The sequence below is a fragment of the Camellia sinensis genome, chromosome 12, assembly GCF_055761805.1.
Source record: "Camellia sinensis isolate YWXY chromosome 12, ASM5576180v1, whole genome shotgun sequence".
Classification (NCBI taxonomy): domain Eukaryota; kingdom Viridiplantae; phylum Streptophyta; class Magnoliopsida; order Ericales; family Theaceae; genus Camellia; species Camellia sinensis.
Genome location: NC_138972.1, coordinates 94,673,867 through 94,689,387, shown reverse-complemented (window position 1 = coordinate 94,689,387; position 15,521 = coordinate 94,673,867).

Genomic DNA, 15,521 nt, shown 5'->3' with positions numbered 1-15,521 from the left:
ACAATAAAATGTATCGGGATTTGAAACAAGGCTATTGGTGACCTAAAATGAAGGAAGAAATTGCAGAATATGTGTCCAAGTGCCTTCAATGTCAGCAAGTTAAAACTGAACATCAAAAACTGAGCAGTCTACTTCAACCTCTCCCTATTCTTGAATGGAAGTGAGAGCATGTGACTATGGATTTTGTTGTTGGTCTACCTCGAACTCCTCGAGGTATGGACTCTATTTGGGTTGTAGTTGATAGACTGACTAAGCCTGCACACTTTCTGCCTCTTAGAACTACGTTTGATGCTTATAGATTGGCTACAATATATGTTGACGAGATAGTTCGTTTGCATGGAGTTTCGGTATCTATTGTGTTGGATAGAGATCCGAAATTTGTATCTAGATTGTGGAAGAGTTTGCAGAAAGCTATGGGGACAGAACTGAGGTTTAGTACCGCATTCCACCCCCAGACAGATGGGCAATCAGAATGGACTATACAGACGTTAGAGGATATGCTGAGAATGTGTACCTTAGATTTCAGGGGAGTTGAGAAGACTATTTTCCACTAGTAGAGTTTGTATACAATAACAGCTTCCACTCCAGCATCGGTATGGCACCATACCAGGCTTTGTATGGTAGATGGTTTAGATCACCAATTTGTTGGACATAAGTCGGGGATAGAGCTTTACTTGGGCTTGAAATTATGCAAGACACTTCTGAGAAGATCAAAACCATTTGGCAAAGGGTCAAAACAGCTCAGGACTGACAAAAGAATTATGCGAATGTCCAAAGGAGACCTCTCGAGTATGAGGTTGGTGACCATATATTTATCCGTGTGACTCCGATGAAGGGCCAAGTCAGGTTTGGAAAGAAGGGTAAATTGTCGCCCCGTTACATTGGGCCGTTTCAAATTCTAGAGAGACTTGGTCCAGTTGCTTATAGAGTTGCTTTGCCACCGGGATTCAAGCAAATCCATAATGTGTTTCATGTGTCGATGTTGAGGGGCTATCTTCGAGACCCGTTTCATGTGATTGATTATCACCGAGTAGCTCTTAATGAAATTATGGAGTACGTCGAATGGCCGAAACGAATCATTGACCGGCAAGTGAAACAACTGAAAAGCAAGTCCATTCCAATGGTGAAAGTGGAATGGAAAGAACACTATGGGACGGATGCCACGTGGGAAAAAGAGAATGAAATGCGACTACGCTATCTACATTTGTTTCCCGACGAAGGTAAAATAAGTTTGGAGGACCAAACTTCCTAAAAGGGGGAAGACTATGATAACCCTATTTCGTGTTACGCTAATTAGTCTTAATTGTGATTGTGATTATGTGTTTGATATGATTTGGTGTGCTATTTATATGAATATATATGGTTTTGAATTTCTACCTATTCACCGTAGGAATATTTGTTCAACTTACTGTTATAAACTGAAAATTGAAGGCCTTATCGGCCACAGAAACCGAATTTGACTACGCCATTGTGATTAGCGTAATTTTTAGAACCTACGGTGAAATTTAATTGAAAATTTGTTCGGATCAAAATAATTAGATTCAGAACGATTAATTAAGTATTATTATTATTTAACTCTAATCAAATGTGATTAGTGAGAGACTATAAAATGAGGTCTATTATGCTTATATTCATCTATTTTGAGCTCAAAACCGAAAATTGCTCAAAGGAAAGAGAGTGAGGGTCGGCTAGAGAGAAAGAGAGAGGGAAACAATTGAAGTTTGATCTTGAAGCGTGAATAATTTGAAGACCAACTCAAGAATTAAGCATACGTTTAGAAGATTGAGGCTCCTAGGTGAGTAACCAACCCTTAATTCATGGGTTTGAGTTTGTAGCCATATGATTTCAAAGCGAATAGCTTACCTAGAACAAGAATTGTGTCATAATTGGTGAAATTGAAGTTAATTTGCACATGCATGTATAGGATCACCATGATTTTGCATAATTAAGCATGTATTAAGTTGAATGTGGAAAAATGAGTGTTAAAGCATACATGCAAGCATGGTTTTGTTGTTTTTCATGGTTATGAGCATCATTAGTGCCATTTGAAATGGAATAGGGGTGAAAGACTAACATGCCTGTTGAATTGATAGAGATATGAATTTGGTATGAAATTGAATGCATGAGTTTTGATTATACAAAGGAAATATTGGATAATTTGAGAATTTGATGATGATTTTGAGCAAATTGGTGTCATACTCTTTCATTCTCATAGAGTGTGATGTATTTGTATGTTTTGAACCAAAATCATGAGCTTTGGAACCTTTGAATATCGAATTTGAGCTCAAGAACAAGTTCTAGAAAACCCAGAATTCTTGAAGTTCGCTCGAGCGGGGAAACCGCCGCTCGAGCGTAAAATATGAGCTCCTAGAATATTTTGCAGACATTGATGTCCGCTCGAGTGGGGAGATTCACGTTCTAGTGGGGAGCTATGTAGAGTAACCTTCAGCTTGAGCGTTTGAATTCACATTCGAGTGTAAAAATGAGGTAACCAGTACTTTTGCAGACCTAATGGGTCCGCTCGAGCGGATAAGTCCATGCTTGAGCGAGGACCTCTATTTCAGAAAATTTGTAAAGGTGTTATGTGTTTCATTTTCCGTTCTCTTTCACTTCTAAGTACTCTTAGGCATGTATTGAGCATTATGAATGAATTAAAAGGATAAGAAAGAAGCCTAAGAGGGATGTATGAATTAAGAACGGATTGAATCGTTTGTGACGCATATGTGTTATGCAATGTGTAGGGTCAAGCTCCAGGGCAAATCATCCAGCCGATCACTATGAGTAATATCTTAACAAAGATATTTTGAAATATGTTATTTGTCCAATTACTTATTCCTCTATAAGTTCTATAAGTTTGTTGATTTGAATCACGGACAAATGTTTGCTATGAATGGTTGGGCCTAAGGCCGTTTGCTATGAATGAATGAGCCGAAGGCCGTCTGGCATGAATGATAGTCTGACTCGAGTAATAGTCTGACATGAATGATAGTCTGACTCGAATGATAATCTGACATGAATAATAGTATGACTCGAATGATAGTTTGACATGGATGATAGTCTGACTCGAATGATAGTCTGACATGGATGATAGTCTGACTTGAATAATAGTCAGATGAATGAATGGGCAAATGAATGAATGGGTCAGAGGTCATATGACATGAATGGATAGGCCAGAGGCCGTATGATACAGATGATTTTCGAACAGGAATGATTGGGCCAAAGGCCGTCGGACATGAACGAATTGGGCCCGAGGCCGTTTGATGTGTTTGGAATCGCAGTCACTTGACCTATACATATTTATATATATATGCCTAATAGAAATATGAATTGGGCCCAAGGCCGTTTAGTTTGTATTGTTCTAAGTACCGTTTGTGTAACTTCTTTATTTGATATTATTCACTGGGCTTTCGCTCACGCTCATTCATGTGTTTGTAAGTGAGCCAAGGGAGGTCCAAACCCAGCCTCAGTGAAGTTTGTGTGGAACAACCAAGGTTTTGAAGAGTCAGCCCATACGTCTCACGCACGAGACTCATCTTCACCCTTTTGCTATTATGTTATATTTTGTCATGTTAGCAAGGACTTTGGATTACGATTGTATATAGTTTTGATTGGTTGACCTAGACTTGAATGATCCTGTATGTACAGAACTTTGTGTTAGTACATATTTTGATGTGAGTTATTAACATATATATGCATGGATTGTTATGACGTGCCATATAAGCACAGCTCTATAGACAAAAGTTTGAAATTGCTTCCTTTTGCCCCCCTTAACTCTGTTAAAATATATCTGGTTTGGTTCAAGGCCGTAGGTAATCTCGTGATTACTGGTCGGTTATGTCCTTAACCCATGGGGGCAGGTTCGGGTCATGACATTATATCTGGAAAAATGATGACAAGTTAGCAATATTATCTTTATATGTGGATGACATATTGTTAGCAGGAAATTGTCCAGATATGATTATAAAAACCAAAACTTTCTTAGCATCTAGATTTGAAATGAAAGACATGGGTATTGCAACCTATGTTCTAGGAATTAGAATTTCAAGAGATAGAAATTCAAAATTATTATATCTAGATCAAGAGAAATATCTAGACAAGGTGCTCAAAAGATTTAATATGGATAACTGTAATTCTTTAAGTACGCCTGTTTGCAAGGGACAAAGTCTTAGTAAAAGTATAAGTCCTCAAACTAAGTCCGACATTGAGGAAATGAGAAATGTCCCGTATGCCCAGGTAGTAGGCAGCCTAATGTATGCTATGACAAGCACAAGACCTGACATCTGTCACGCAGTCGGATTGGTAAGTCGGTTTCAATCCAATCCAGGTAAGGAGCATTGGAAAGCAGTTAAAAGAATATTCAGATATTTAAAAGGCACTAAAAATTTGAAATTATGTTTTGGTTTGTGTGATTTAGACATAAAAGGATACACTGATGCAGATTTTGCAGGAGATGTAGATGATAGAAAATCTACTAGTGGTCATGTGTTCTTGTTTGGTAGAACAACAATTTCTTGGTTAAGTAAGAAACAAAGTTGTGTTGCAAAGTACACTATGGAAGCTGAATACATAGCTTGCAGCACAGCCGTTAGAAATGCGGTCTGGATAAAATGATTTGTTAACAGTTTACAATTAGGTATACCTGCCAGATCGGTCAATATGTTTTGTGACAATCAGTCTGCCATCTCATTAATGAAGAGTGGAGCAAATAGCTCCAAGGGAAAACATATTGATGTAAGTTACCACTATATTCAGGACATAGTAGAGAGAGGTGAAATTAAAGTCAGTTATATACCCTCAGAAGAGATTGTGGCTGACCCTATGACTAAAGGGTTGTTTCTGGAAAAATTCAGAGAACAAGTAGCTAGTATGGGATTGAAAAATGCCTAGCTAGGTGGTTTAGCTACTTATATAAGAGCATAGTCGGATGACTCTAGGGACGCCTAGATAACCGATGTTTTGCGACTCTATCTTGTATGGAAACATGTGTTTGGTCAGGTAACAAGATAGAGGAACTGACAAGGTATGGATATCATAATTAGCATGACATGTAAAGTCCATTATATGCAACGTGCTGCTAGATGATATTGTCTGCTTGATCAGCAAAAAGTCATTGATAAGGTGTGTTAAGAAAAACCTTCAGGAATGGGTCTTAAAGGAAGTACTTAACAATAATTTCAGTGCAAGTCGACACATGAAAAATGTATGCGGCTGAAGTCGTCAATGGTAATTGGGTATGGACTATGAACCCAACATTGAAAATTGATGTCGTTCATTTGAAATATAGTGAATGGAAGTCATCTGGAGTGTGTTATCAGTGGGAGAACACATTCATACGGGTGCGGTTAGATTGGTGGCAAAAACGTGCGCACGTATGGCCAAGTCACGATTAGATGTCGATCTATGAGGTAATTTCATAAATGAAAGTTGGCATGAGGCAAAATTTTGGTACCAAGGTAAATATGCCAAACTTAGGTTTGTCACCTCATTATGATGTGATCAAGTGGGAGATGTTAGATTAAGTGCGACTACACCATAATGTGGTGTGTCTCTGCATACTTGATTAAATCCAATGGCTGGTGTATTCCTTCCCGCAAGGAAATGGAACAATCTGGTAAGTTAAGTATTTGAATTTGAACACAATGGACACATTGTTTCATGACAATTGTGACTGTTAGTTTTTGAATCCAAAAATTGTGACCTTTGGCAACGGTTGCCATTGTGTTTATAAAAGCAATGGCAGAATGTGTTCTTTAAACATACAAAATTTTCAGAACCATTGAATAACCTTTGCTTCCGAATTATTGATTCCATCTTGCGTGATAAATATCCTCACGGGAATTCCGATCATTTAGCCATTGTTAAGTTAATCTTACAAAAAGTTGATCTATCCTTTTTGAATTTCTATTTTTCATTTCCTCTCTCATTTCCTTTTTCTATTAATGAATAAGAGTTGTTTAAGTGCACCATATTTTGGACAATAAAACTTGTGATTGATCAGTTACATTTCATAAATAAATTTTTTATACTACACAATTTCGTTGAGAACACCATAGTGTATGGAAGACTTAAAATGGAGAATAATGGTAGAGCAAAATTGCCCTCTTTGCACTCAATATGTGTCTATTACGAATAAAAAATTGATCACTGAACTGAATTGAACGTAAAATATTTATTTATAAATAAGATTTTTAAAAGTGAATTTTGTTAAAGTTATGTTTGGTTTATAGATTTGACTAACGATTTGTAAAATGAAATTAAAAAAGTGTGTAAAATATAGGTAAAATGTAATTGTATTTCATTTATATTTTTCTTTTTCTCTCTCTAAATTTCTACCCAAATCTATAAATCAAACACAATATAAATTCTACAAAAAATTATTCATTAATGTATATTTTTTATCTGATTTTGTGATGAATTTTTGTATTACAATATGCGACAAACATTTATTATTATTATTATTATTTTTTTGTTCTTACTTATTGATACGTGGAAAGAGATATTAAAAAAAATAGAGATCCACATTGGAAGTGAAATTCAATGAACTCTAATTAATTGTAAGAAAGTGACCTCCTCAAGTACAATGAAAAACGACTAGATTAAACTAACAAAAATAAATTTCAAAAAAAGAAAGAAAAAGAAAAAATTGCAAATCATTCATGAGAGGGAGATTTATAATGGGGCTTTGGGCCCGAGAATGTTTGGGCTGAGCTAATGTGGGCCTGTCCAGAGTTGGTTTTCTCGGTCGAGGCCCAGGTCCCATGTTTGGGCCAAGCTAACTTGGCCGAGGTGATTGTCTGCCGACCCTGGTTTCACGGTTCGCACATTTAACTCGGCGAGAGAGGCCTTCTAAAGACTGGCTTAACCTACCTAGAGCTCAGTTGTACCGGAATGCTACTAAGCTCGATTGTGGTGGAGCTCGACGAGTGGTGCTGTCGGACTCGTTACGTAGCTCGGTCATATGAGTCCGAGGTGATGTCGCCGGGCTGCCCCGTTCCTGGTAATGTTGTCTGGTGGTTTGAGTAAGTGGTGTTTAGCTGGATTTGCGCTGACGGATGAGAGAGTAGCTCTACGTGTCAATAAGCGAATGGATGCAGAGGTGAGCGCAGAAAGTATATAAGCATGACTACGCCCCCCCATTATGGGAATGGAACATCATTTGGTGAGAGAAACCTAAACATTCATTTAACTCTTTTCCTCTCTCTCTCTCTCTCTATCTCTGAGTGTGTGCTAACTTGACCATCGGAGGGGTTTTCCGGCAACACACCGCCGAGTAGCTCACCGCCGTTGCGTTCGCAAATTGATCGGATAGAAGCGGAGCTTGGACAAAAGGAATACGGGCGTTGTCGAATAGTTGCTCCTCGTACAATTGGCGCCGTCTGTGGGAAGATTTTGCAGACACAACCTTGTCCTCCAAGCTTATCTGATCGCCTTCCATGGTGAACAACGATGAAATACCGTTGTCTGCCATTGATGGTGTTACCCTGGAGTCAGCCAGACTGTGAGACGGACTCCCCGCCGTTCCGAACATGGTAGACCTGGAGACTTCCCCAGGAGGACTTCCGAGAGATGCACGAGATAAGCGCGCCAGAAGTTTTGGTCGCTCACGGAGCCTAGATGGATACCGGCGGCGAAGAGAATCGCATGCTCGACGTCTGGAGCACAAGTTAAGGGACCAAGACACCGTCATCCAGAGAATGGCGGCAGAGATGGAAGCTCTCAAATGACAGGTCAAAGGGAAGGGTGTTACTGGAGTGGAAGACCACAGTGAGCGCACCCAACCCCGCCGCTCAGGCAGCCAGAGCCAGCGGCACACTCCCTCCCTTTCTATCACCAGAAGCTATAGAGTTGGGGACCTAGACACGCTTGCAGAGAAGTCTAGCGCGCAAGATAGTACCTACCATCCCTCACGTCCGTCGACCACTTTGAGATATACTTACTCCGTTCGTTCAGAGGACTTGAGGGACGTCTTGAAGGAGTGAGCTCACCGACAGCAGGCTGAAAGGGTGCCGACGCTCCAACGGTTATCTTACGGAGGTCACCATAGTGAGGAGGTTATGATGTCACCGCCCCGTTTGGCCGTACCAGTTCCTTTGGACACCGACTTGGCGAGGTTGAACGCCTCTCCCTTCTCCCTTGAAATAAAGACCACGCCGCTCCCAGCGGGCTTTCACCAGCCCAAGTTTACACTTTATGACGGAAAAAGCGATCCGTACATGCATGTAAGCCACTTCCGGCAGGTCATGGCTGAACACAGACGTAATGATGTTCTTATGTGCCTTATTTTCCCATCCAGTTTGGGCGAATTGGGCTTGAAATGGTTTGAGAGGCTTCCAAAAGAGAGTATTGAGATGTGACAGCAGTTGGCAGAAGCATTCGTGACTCGTTTCAAAACCAACACCAAAACGCCAAAAGCAGTGGACCACCTTCTGAGTGTCAAGATGGAGTCGAGTGACACCCTCAAGGCATACAACTCTAGGTACTAGGAAACCTTCAATGAGATCCTAGATTGCTCGATTAACCTGGCAATCACCCAATATAAGCATGGTCTCTCGGTCGGGCATAGGCTGAGGGACTCGCTTACAATGAACCAGCCGACGTCCATGGGGCAACTAATGCAATGCATCAATGAGCACCTCCGAGTAGAGGATGATGCGGCAGTATCCACCGCGAAGACAAATCCGATGACAACAGACGAAAGGGCAGCTAGCAAGGTACACGCAGTCGAACAGGAGACTACTCGTCCAAATGATCACACCGGGGAATCTGACCATGGACCAAGTCATAGAAATCGGGGTAAAGGTTGCTGCAATGACCGAGCAGAATATCCCCGTGATGACGCAGTTGATGCTAACAGAAGGTTGAATGCTCGGACGGGCATCACTACAGTATTTAAGATTCTAATCTATCGCATACTTAGTGAAATCCGCGACGAGGATTACGTCCGGTTTCCTGCTAAGTTAGGCGATGCGCAGAAGGGCTTCGATCCGCGGTACCGCTGCACATATCATAGGGAGCGTGGACACCAGACAGAGGACTATTTGCCTTTAAAGCAACACTTGGAGGAGTTAGTCGCAGCCGGTCACTTAGACCTTTACATTGATGGGGGTGTTAGAGCCACGTATCTTACCCCGGCTGATCCGAGACGCCTCCTCAAGGAGTGGTCAATGTGATCCACGGCATAGTGGAGCCGGCGCGTGTATGCGAGCTCCGAGGAATGATCAAAAAGACAGAACATATAAGGGAGGTGTTGTCAGTCCAGCCGCGATCAAAAAGGGGAAGATCGAGGAGAAAGATGTGATAAGTTTCTCAACTAGGGACCTAGAGTGCATTCAAACGCCACACAACGGTGCCCTAGTAGTCACCCTCTGTGTCAGAGACTTCGATGTCAATCGCATCTTGATTGACTAAGGAAGCTCGGTTGAGATTATGTACTACGATGCGTTCAAGTAACTCAAACTCCGGGATATAGACTTGGCTCCGGCAACTTCGCCACTAGTTGGTTTCAACTCACAACCGGAGTGGCCTATGGAAAAGGTAATCTTACCAGTCAAAGTCGGATCCGTTGTCAAGCAGGTGGAGTTCTGGGTATTGAAAGTGCCATCCACATATAACCTGATCTTGGGTAGGGGATGGCTTCATGCCATGCAGGTGGTCGCGTCAACCTACCACCAAGTTATGAGGTTTCCCTCGGCTATAGGGGAAGTTGAGGAAATTTGGGGCGATCAAGTCATGTCGAAGCAATGTTTCGTGGCAGTGAACGGGAGCCGAGCTGCCAAAGGCTTCGTCCAAATGATTGAAGGTCCGGAAGACCAGGGTGTCCTTGATGATGTGGGCGCCAAGGCCGAGGACAAGGCTGTTAAAGAATTGGTACGGATCGATGCCGAAAGTCCAAATAAGTTCTTTTTGCTAGGGTCAAGCCTGACCGCCCAAGAAAGGACCGAGATGGTAGATTTCTTGATGGCGAATATCGAAGTCTTCGCATGGGCGCCGTACGACATGCTTGGCGTTGATCCAAGCTTTATTTGCCACCAACTCAATGTCTTCCTAGATGCACGCCCTGTCATTCAAAGAACGAGGAGATCGGTTCTTTATCACGCTGAGGTAGTCGCAGAGGAAGTAAGAAACCTGCTAGAAGCATGGGCTATCTAGGAAGTGCACTACCCTCGGTGAGTCTCAAACACAGTCGTAATACCTAAAAAGAATGGGAAGTGGCGAGTTTGCGTTGACTACAAGACTGTCAACCGAGTTTGCCCTAAAGATAGCTTTTCTCTACCCAGAATAGACCAGCTGGTGGATCTTACGGCCGGACATAACAGGCTCAGTTTCTTAGATGTCTATTGCGGTTATCATCAGATCGCCATGCATGGCCCCGACCGCGAGATAACCTCTTTCACCACCCCATGGGGACTATTCTGCTATCGAGTCATGCCTTTTGGTTTGAAGAACGCCGGAGCGACTTTCCAAAGGATGATGACCAAAATGTTCGCTCTTCTGCTAGGCCAGACGATGGAGGCTTATATCGATAACATGGTGGTCAAAAGCAAGCATCAGGCAAACCACTTATCCGACCTAGCTGAGATGTTCGCCATTCTTAAACAACACAAGCTACGCTTAAATGCGTCAAAGTGTGCCTTTGGTGTGGGATTCGGGAAATTCCTAGGCTTCCTAGTCACAAACCGAGTCATCGAGGTGGACTCCACACAAATCAAATCCATACAAGAATTGAAGCAACCCAACTCGGCAAAGGACGTGCAGCATTTGGCCGGCATGACCGCCGCGCTTAACCGATTCATAAGCCGGTCATCCGATTGCTGCCGTTCTTACTTTCGAGCCTTGAAGTCCAAATTTTCATGGGATGAGAAATGTGACAGGGCTTTGGCCGAGCTCAAGGCGTATTTGTCTTCTGCCCCATTATTGGTGACACTCGAGCCCGGCGAAGAACTCTACTTTTATCTGGCAGTTTCTCAGCATGCAGTTAGTGCGGTGCTTGTCCGGTCAGAAGGTATCCAGCATTTTCCTATCTTTTACGTGAGCAAAACCTTGCTATCGGCAAAGTTGAGGTATTTGCCGCTGGAAAAACTTGCTTTGGAGTTGATGATGGCCTCCAAGAAATTGGCGCACTACTTTCATGCTCACACAATCGTCGTGTTGACCGAATTCTCCCTCAAAGCCTAGTTCAAGCGGGCGGATTTCTCCGGTCGAACCCTGAAGTGGGCGGTCGAGTTGGGACAATTCGACATCAAGTTTCAACCCCAAGCGGCCATAAAAGCACAAGCATTGGCAGACTTTGTTACTGAATTCTCGCTTGGAATTCACTAAGTATGCCCTATGGATCTCACCGCGGTAGCCGATGAGGTGAATGACAGCTCAACGGAAATTGCACAACAGGGCGATGTTGGCGACGCGAAACTTGCGCGCCCGTCTTTAAAAGCTCTGGTCGGAATAGTACTGCAGCCCGGCAATGTAACAACGGACTTGGGAATAACAGAGCAACCTGTTCGGTCCGCTGCCGCATCGCCGAGGGGGTTTCAAGACATGTCCGACAACGAAAAAGATAGCAGCAAACCTGAAACCGAGCATTCGTGCGACCGTGATTCTATCAACTTTCAAGCCTCCCAATACCCCTCAGAGTGTTGGAAACTCTTTGTCGGTGAAATGTGGAAACTTTTTTGTAGATGGAGCTTCAAATCGTCACGACGCCGGGCTGGGCATAGTTTTGATATCGCTGGACGGCCTGACCATCGAACACTCTATCACACTCGGATTCCCTGCGTCAAACAATGAGGCTGAGTACGAGGCGCTACTGGCTGGGCTTAAGAGCGTGCTCCAGTTGCGCGCAACCGAGTTGATAGTTTACAACGACTCCCAACTTGTTATCAACCAAGTGTCTGGGGTCTACGAAGCCAAAGATGACAGAATGGCGAAGTACCAAGCTCCGGTAAGAGAACAACATCAAGTGATTCTAGGCAAAAAGGGTCCAACAAATTGATCGTGAAGAAAACGGCCGTGCGGATGAGTTAGCTGGTCTAGCTTCCATGGTCGATAGTTCATCTCCTAGTCCTCTCCTGATTGAGTTTCTTCCATGGCCTAGTATTGAGAAACCCAAGCAGACAGAAGTACTTTGTACCGAGCTTGGCCCCTCTTGGATGGACCCTATTATCCTTTTCCTAAAAGAACAGACCCTTCCGGTTGACAAAAAAGAAGCGCATAAAGTCCAGGTGAAGTCAGAGCAGTTTTGGCTCTCTCCATCCGGCGTTTTATACAAGAAGTCATTCACCGGTCCGTATCTCAAGTGTGTACATCCAAACAGCGTGGAAGCTTTCCTATACGAGATTCATGAAGGCATATGCGGAAGCCACATCGGGGGAAGATCTTTGGCTTACCGAGCTATCTTGCAAGGATATTGGTGGCCATGCATGCAAGCAGACGCTCAGAAATATGTTAAAAAATATGAGAAGTGCCAGAAGTTCGCCCACCAAATTCATCAGCCGACCAGAGAACTTCTTCTCCTCACAAGCCCTTGGCCTTTTGCGATGTGGGGGCTAGATATAGTGGGACCACTCCCAACGGCACCAGGCAACCGAAAGTTCTTCATTGCGGCTACGGATTACTTCACCAAATGGGTTGAATTTGAGCCCCTAGCGACTATCAAGGAGAAAGACGTCAAACGGTTTGTCTGGCAGAATGTAGTAACGCGGTTTGGCGTCCCTAAGATTCTGATTTCTAATAATGGCACCCAATTTGACAGGCGCTTATTTAGAGGATTTTGTGAGGAATTGAAGATCAAATTCTACAACTCCACTCCGGCTTTCCTGCAGTTCAACAGCCAAACCGAAGCGTCAAATAAGACCATTCTTGATGGGTTGAAGAAAAGACTAGAGAAAGCCAAAGAAAAATGGGCCGATGAACTCTCAAGTGTCCTTTGGGTATATCGGACGACCTCGAGGCGATCCATTGGGAAAACTCCTTTTGCCCTGGCATATGGCATGGAGGCAGTCATCCCATTAGAAATCGGTATGCCCACCATCCGCAGTGAAAATTTTGAGCCCGAGATAAACTCTGAAGTAGTCGCCCTGGAATTGGACTTAGCTGACGAGCATCGAGAAAAAGCTTTAATCTACGTGGCCGCATACCAACAAGAATTGACCAGGAAATACAACAAAACAGTGCATCCCAGACCATTTAAAGTGGGTGACTGGGTTTTAAGAAAGGTCATGGGCAACACACTGGTGCCGGGCAAAGGCAAGCTAGGGGCAAACTGGGAAGGGCCTTACAAGATAACCAGTCTGGCGGGCAAGGGGGCATACCACTTAGAAGATTTAGATGGTAGAAGCGTACCCCGGCCATGGAATGCGGCCAACCTCAAACTGTATTATTTTTTGTATTTATCGTTCTTATGTAATTTTTTGTGGAAAGAAGGAGCTGGTGATTTGCCAAACTCCAAGGCTCTAACCGAGATGAGTTACCCCGGCTAAAAGGGTTGATGATTTTCTCAACCCCAGAATTTTAGCCGAGATGTGACCGAGATAATCTTCTCAGCTCTATGAAGAATAGCGCGGTTAAAACGAAAACTACAGCAGACATTGCAAAAGTAAGTGCAAAATAACAACTTTTCATCGATGGAAAAATTGGGTACATATGGTGGGGCTTATAGCCCGGTTACAAAAATTCAGGCAAAAATAAAAAAAAAACAAGCCTAAACTAAGCTAGCGGGGAGATATCGACAAACTCGTCACCGGTTCCTTCTATCGCGACCTCCAGGTCAACCATAACAGCCTTTTCCTTCTCACCGAGCTCCGATTGACTACCCTTTTCCTCGGCTTCTTTGTCTGCCTCCTCTTGCAAGGCGTTGAAGCCTTCATTGGCATAAGAAATTAGGTAGACCGGTAGGAAGGTCGGAGGAGGAGAAGCAAATACCTCGGTCTCCGATCCTTGGCCGAGTTTTTCGCAAGCGACCTTCCAACCGGACTTGAAATAAATGTCCTTAATGGCTTTGACCTGCTTGGAATAGTTGTCCTCGGCCTCTTGGAAACCGAGATTGTAGGCCTCGTCTACGGCAGCCTTGCTCCCTTCTTTCTCGGCTGCGAGTTGGGCTTTCAGTTCGTCCCTTTCTTGCTCGGCCCGGCCAAGTTAGCCAAGGAGTCTTGCATTGTTAGCATTGGCTATCTCAAGTGAAGCCTTAGACCGCCCCAGCTCGGTTTCAAGATTCTTGGCCTGGTTGTTGGCATCGGTCACCTTTTGCCGGAGCTTGTGAATCCAATCCATCACGAGATGTTGCTTCTGGATAGCTTGTAAGAGGACGTGTTAAAGATCAAATAAGAAGAGTAACCGTGGAAACACTTGATAAATTTGAATAGATGTACAAAGCTTTTACCCTGGTCATAGATTTAACCGAGGACTCGACAAGCCGGGTGTCGGGAACGTGCTCACTGCCGACCACGTCGCTCGACAGGAGAAGTGTTTTTGTCAGGTCAAAAGCCAAAAAGTGTTCTTTATCACCTTTGACCGAAGCGTTGGCCGGGATCTCTTTTCCCCGGTGCTTCAACTGTGGATGCCATGGCGGAGTTGGTTTGGATCCCTCCGCCAGTTGCTCGGTGCTCAACTCGGCAACAAGCTCGGCAGTAGGGTCGACAGACCGAGGCCTTTTTCCTGCTCGGCGACTTTCCTTGCTGGCATGTGCCGAAGTGGTCGATGCCAAGGCAATGACAGCCTCAGATGTTTGTCCGGCTTTTAAGGTACGAGGTGGGATGCTCGGTAGCTCGGTGGATGTGGCAGTGATGAGATTTTTGATGCGACTTCGTTTGGTCATCTCCTTTTCTTCGGTCAGCTAGATTAGGGGCATGTCTAGTAGCGTTGGATCGGGTGGTGGAGACGGTGCTCGAAGAAAGTCTGTAACTCTACGCCGATGGGGAACGGTGTATCTGTAGCTCGGTACGTAGCTGAGAAGTTCGTGGCAATCCCGGTTATGATATCGCAATACGATTTTGATGGTAGCCTCGTGGGGATTGTAGTAGTTTGCTTGCAAGGCTTCGATAGCTGCATAGAGGAAAAGAAGAAAAGGCATTAATGCAGAACAGTAAAGGAAAATAATTTGACCGAGCAATGAGCACGACTTACATGTCAAACCGAAGTTCTTGCTGATGTACCAGCCGGGCACGTCGGCTGTTTCATAGTTTCCAGACACCCAGAAAAAGTCATTGTTGTGCATATCTTTATCTGGGATGCCGGTTACAATCTTCTCCTTGCCCGGCCTAATCTTTAAGTAGTAGTTAAGTCCATCGCCTATATGCCCGAGGGTGTACTGGCGTAGTATCTTGGCTAATCCTAGGTTCAGGCCTAGCCGGTTGTTCAGCTCGGCTATCCCGTTTATTATTCTGTAGGTGTTGGTTGAAACTTATGTTGGTGCTAGCCCGGTGTGCCTCAGGAACTCGCACATTAGAGGATTAACCGGGAAGCGAAGGCTGCCTTCGATAATGGAAAGCACAGTGAAAGGGCATTAGTCTAGTCTGCCCCAAGGGGTT